Source organism: Gopherus evgoodei, unplaced genomic scaffold (assembly GCF_007399415.2).
Source record: "Gopherus evgoodei ecotype Sinaloan lineage unplaced genomic scaffold, rGopEvg1_v1.p scaffold_50_arrow_ctg1, whole genome shotgun sequence".
NCBI lineage: Eukaryota > Metazoa > Chordata > Testudines > Testudinidae > Gopherus > Gopherus evgoodei.
Genome location: NW_022060071.1, coordinates 233,412 through 239,477, shown reverse-complemented (window position 1 = coordinate 239,477; position 6,066 = coordinate 233,412).

Sequence of the window (6,066 nt, the reverse complement as noted above, 5' to 3'; positions counted from 1 at the left end):
AAGAATTTTATTGGAACATCTCTGGGGGTAAGATTTCATCTGTAATCAGGTTCTTAATGTATTAGGCTTAGACTTGCGTGTGTGTTTTTTTGTTTGATTGTTTTTTGGTAACTTACTTTGTTCTGTCTGTTATTACTTGAAACCACTTAAATCCTACTTGTTATGCTTAATAAAATCACTTTTGTTTATTAATTAACCCCAAGTAAGTAATTACAATCTTGGGGAGCAAACAGCTGTGCATCTCTCTCCATCAGTGTTATAGAGGGTGGACAATTGATGAGTTTACCCTGTATAAGCTTTATACAGAGTAAAATGGATTCATTTGGGGTTTGGATCCCATTTGGAAGTGGGAATCTGGGTGCTGGAGACAAGAGTACTTGCTAAGTAGTTTTCAGTTAAAGCCTGCAGGTTTGGGGGACGTGGCTCAGACCTGAGTCTGTGTTTGCAGCAGGCTAGCGTGTCTGGCTCAAACAGGCAGGATTCTGAACTCCCAAGCTGACATGGAAAATGGGCTCAGAAGTAGTCTCAGCACATCAGCTGGCAGTCCTAAGGGGATCTCTGTGACCCAACCCATTACACTGGTGCTCTTGGATACTTTGGCATACTAATTAGGCTTTTTCTTTCATTACCTCGTTCATCACTTTCAGCATCTCCTACTGTTGGACCACGAGTTTTTGGAAAGCTTCACTTAAACTTTCCTATGTTAATGGTGTTTGGAGGAGGGGCTTTTCCACAGCATTTGCATTCACTAGGCCCCCACCTCGTGTACGGGAATTGGGCTAGGCATCTGTTCCACAGGGGCTTCCTCTTCATCTGACCACATAATAGCAGCCTGCATCAGTTCATGGAACTTCTTACTGGGCCCTTCCTTAAACCTCCTTTTCATTTCACAACGGAGGGAATCATCCCTGAATGCCTACACTAACTGCTCTTTCAGAACCATATTTGAGTCTGGAACTCGTTGAGGGTCTCATCACCCTACTTTGCTCATTCTCTCCTGGAGGTCATGGATGTATGCCCTGACAGTTTCACCAGGCTCCTGCTTTCTCTCAAAGAAATCCTTTAGTTGGGTTCCAATAGGTTCCTTGTCTCTGTACACTTCTAGGAGGAGTTAAAATATCTTTTCTACTTCTTTCTTGTCTGCCATTGCCATGAACTTTACGGTGGCCTTCTCCTGATCCTTGAGGTGTACCTCTATGAGTCCACAAAATCTTCTTCAGGTACTCTTAGCCGCCTTCACAGACTGACCTGCTCCTCTACCGTAATGTCTCCTGGTCTAATTGTAAAGCCATTGAACTCTGTGACTTTCTGTTCCCGTGGGACATTAATAGTAGGGCTTTTCTTGGCTTCTGCTGCCTGTTGGCCTAATACTGCTTAGCCAGTGACAAGGTTTCTCTCTGTTCAGTTCTAGCTTGTTGTAATACCTCAGCTTCCTCTGATAATCTGCACTGAAGTTCAGCAAACTGGGTCTGTAGTTCTTCAATTCCAGCCATAGTAGGGTTCTTGACCAGGCCTGGACAGTGCTACCAAAATTCAGCCAGTAAACCATTGGGGCAGATCCTATGGATAGGATTCTCTTCATGATGCCAACTATGTAAGTGGTGGAAAGGTCCCGCTATTGTGGGGAACTTTCCTGGTTTCTACACCACCCTGGTGGAATGGGCTAGCGAAAGGATCTGAGCCTTCGCTCCCACTCCCTTTACTCAGAGGCCTCCCTGACCTCGAGGGCTCCCCTTCCACTCTCCCGTGCGGCAGAGTGCTCATAACCCCAAGGATTCCTGGGGGCTCGACCCTCAATCTTGTCATAGTCACTTGGGAGAGGGGCTAGGGTGTCGCCATTCTGGGGTGCTCTCTCCGCTCTGGGCATTTCCCTGACCCACTGATCACCACACATAGGTCAATCCAATACAATTTATTAAACACAAATCAATTAAAAATGAGGAAAAATGAAAACGTTTAAAGGCAAAGAAAACCCTGCTCTGTGGGTACTGGACATCGCAAACAGCCGTCTCTGGAATGCTAGGGGAGTTCACAGCCTGTTCCTCACATGTGCCAAGCCTCCCTGCCAGGCCCTGGCTGGGGTCCCCTGGTTGTGGTCACACACCCTCAGGCTTCAGGTGGCAGGGCCCTTCTTCCCAGCATCAGCCCCCAGTCCAGCCTGCAAGACATTTTGGCTGCCTCTGCCAAGGGTCGCCATCACTCTCCCCAGCTGCTAACAGCATGAGGCCCCAGAATGCTCCAGCCCCAGCCCCACTCTTCCTCAGCTCCCTGGCTGCTTTTCCCCAGGCCTCTCCCCACTGCCCCTGGGGCCTGTTAGTCTCAGTCTCCTGTTTCCCATCGACCATTCCTTTTGGTACTGGGAGCTGGCCAACCAAAAATCCTCACTAAGTTTTATGAAGGGGCCAACAGTCCCCTTATATGGAGCTGAAGCTAATGAGCCCAACCTGCAACTATGCACAGGCGCCAACTTTCATTGGCACTGGTGGGTGCTTGTGCCCATGGCCCCGTCCACAGCCCTGCCCTGACCCTTTTTCCCTCCCTTCCCCTATTGGACCCCTCTCCAAATCCCCGACCCGGCTCTGCCTCTTCCGCGAGCGTGCTGCATTCCTCCTCCTCTCCCCTCCCTCTCAGCACTTGCCCCGTGAACCAGCTGTTTCGTGGTGCAAACGCTCAGAGGGAGCAGGGAGAAACAGGCACATTCAGGGAAGGAGGTGGAGGCGGAGGTGAACTGGAGTCGGAGGGTAGGACGGGAAGCTGCCAGTGGTGCAGAGCACCCACCAATTTTTCCCTGTGGTGCTCCAGTCCCAGAGCACCCACAGAGTCAGCGCCTATTCAACTATGGACAGTTAACTGAAAACTTCATTACTCAGATCAATGCGGCTGGAGCAGGAGATGGCACCCATCCCATTCTTCAGTCGCACACTAGATTTCAGCCCAAATTCAGTGCACCTGGAATGATAGATGCAAAGCACAAAACACAACGGGTTGGTTCGTGCACTGAAGGACGCTGGGAGTGTTATGTAGAGAGACGTAGGGGTGCACAAAGAATCACAGGGAGTCTGGTTCATTTCCTACCCGTGGCACTGAGTAAGAAGCACCATTGAGCTTTGAATTTCCTGTGTTCCTTTCACCCTACCCAGACCCAAAATGTGACACCCAGGGTGTGACAAGGACCCAGACTGAGGCCCACACAAATATTATCCTTGCAGGGGACTCTAGAGAGATTTGTAGATTATATGGCCAGAAGGGATGATGGTGGTCTTCTGCTCTGACCTCCTGCATTGCCCAGGCTGTAGGACTGCCCTGGATAAATTCTTGTTTGAACTCGAGCAGATCTTTGAGAAAAACATCCCATCTCGACTGAAACATGGCCAGTGATGGAGACACAACCTGGTCCTTGATAAATTGTTCCAATGGTCAATTACTCTCAGTGTAAAAAATGTCCACTTTGTCTCTAGTCTCAATCTGTCTGCCTTCAATGCCCAGCCACGTACTCTTGTTAGACCTTTGCTTGCCAGCTTTAAGATCCCGCTGTTACCAAGTTTCTATTCTCTGTTATAAGTCCTGAATGAATGCAATCACCTCACTCCATAACCTTCTCATGAAGTGATTGAGCTCATTGAGGAATTTGTGCCTTGGGGAGGTCCCCACATCCATACCCCAGAGTTCAGACTGGGGGAAACCCTGACAACCCCAAATCCCACTTTCCCTTCAGCATTTACAATGGTGTTAAATATATAAAAATGTGTTTTTAATTTCTAAGGGGGTCACACTCAGAGGATTGTTATGTGAAAGGGGTCACCACTACAAAAGTTTGAAAACTACTGCACTACACAATCAGAGCTGTTTGATACAGATCACAGCAAAAGGGCTTTCCAGAAAGTTGGAAGAAGATATAAAAGGGAGTATAGTGAGGCGGTGTGGTTCACCACCACCCCAGAGAGAGACAAGCCCCAGCTAACCTCTCTACAGGGGGAAATAACATAACGATGGGACCCTCGTTCTCCCTACAACAACACTTCTGAAAGTATCGGAGGGAAAAGACTGAACTGGGGGAAGTGCGGATCTCAAGCAGGGAAGAAGGAAGCCTGCCTGAAAAAGCAAACCTGCTGGTGCTATCTAACTGGGTGAGACCCTGCTTGATTCAAATACTGACTAGCACAGTAGCCTTAGATTGTGGTTTTGTTTTATTTCTCATGGCAATCTACTTTGAGCTTTTTGCTATCACTTCAAATCTAACTTTACCTAGTTAATTGCTCTATTTTATATTTTATCTAAAACACTATTTGTTGTTTAAAGTCCAAAGGGGAAAAACATCAGCTCATGAAGAAGAGTCGGTGCACATCCACTTTCCGTTGTGGAAGTGGCAGACTGGGTAATAAATTCATATGGGTCGGTTTTGACCAGGGTAGGATGGTACAGCTCTGGGGTTTTAGGCTGGGGAGCTTGGAGCATTTTGGCTGTAGCCTCTCTATTGTGGGTTCATGCAGTGGCTGGAAAGAGCATTCATGGACACAGCTGGGTGGGGTCTCTGCCGGTGGACACTGGTGTGAGTGTAATCTTGGAGTGCTTTGCAGCTTGTCACAATGTCACAGTGCAAGAGGGATCCCAGATTGCCAAGACAGAAGGGTCAGCTGTACCCCAGTTCCAGGTTGCACCCCAAGAGGGACCCGTGAAAGATAATCCAGAAAGTGTCGCGGGGAGGGAGGGGAGGAGAGAACGACAGGGGAAAGGCCTTGGGAGAAATGACATAGAAGTGGGAGGGACCTTGAGGGAAGATGCAGAGTGGGGTGGAGCCTTGGAGAAAGAGGCAGGGCAGGGTGAAGTTCCTCAGGTGTCCAGTTACAATTAGAATTACAATGAGAAAGGTGGAAACCCTATAAGTTAATGAGTTGTACACAGACCAATTTCTCAGCTTGTCATGCTGACACAGCACAGTACGGTCAGGAAAGGGTTTAATGTCTCATAGACTCATAGACTCTAGGACTGGAAGGGACCTTGAGAGGTCATCTAGTCCAGTCCCCTGCCCTCATGGCAGGACCAAATACTGTCTAGACCACCCCTAATAAACATTTATCTAACCTACTCTTAAATATCTCCAGAGATGGAGATTCCACAACTTCCCTAGGCAATCTATTCCAGTGTTTAACTACCCTATCAGTTAGGAATTTTTTCCTAATGTCCAACCTAAATCTCCCTTGCTGCATTTAAGCCCATTGCTTCTTGTTCTATCCTTAGAAGCTAAGGTGAACAAGTTTTCTCCCTCCTCCTGATGACACCCTTTTAGATACCTGAAAACTGCTATCATGTCCCCTCTCAGTCTTCTCTTTTCCAAACTAAACAAACCCAATTCCTTCAGCCTTCCTTCATAGGTCATGTTCTCAAGACCTTTCATCATTCTTGTTGCTCTTCTCTGGACCCTCTCCAATTTCTCCACACCTTTCTTGAAATGCGGCGCCCAGAACTGGACACAATACTCCAGTTGAGCCCTGACCAGCGCAGAGTAAAGCGGAAGAATGACTTCTCGTGTCTTGTTTACAACACACCTGTTAATGCATCCCAGAATCACGTTTGCTTTTTTTGCAACAGTATCACACTGTTGACTCATATTAAGCTTGTGGTCCACTATGACCCCTAGATCTCTTTCTGCCATACTCCTTCCTAGACAGTCTCTTCCCATTCTGTATGTGTGAAACTGATTGTTCCTTCCTAAGTGGAGCACTTTGCATTTATCTTTATTGAACTTCATCCTGTTTACCTCAGACCATTTCTTCAATTTGTCCAGGTCATTTTGAATTTTCACCCTGTCCTCCAAAGCAGTTGCAATCCCTCCCAGTTTGGTATCGTCCGCAAACTTAATAAGCGTACTTTCTATGCCAACATCTAAATCGTTGATGAAGATATCGAACAGAGCCGGTCCCAAAACAGACCCCTGCAGAACCCCACTTGTTATACCTTTCCAGCAGGATTGGGAGCCATTAATAACTACTCTCTGAGTACGGTTATCCAGCCAGTTATGCACCCACCTTATAGTAGCCCCATCTAAATTGTACTTTCCTAGTTTAT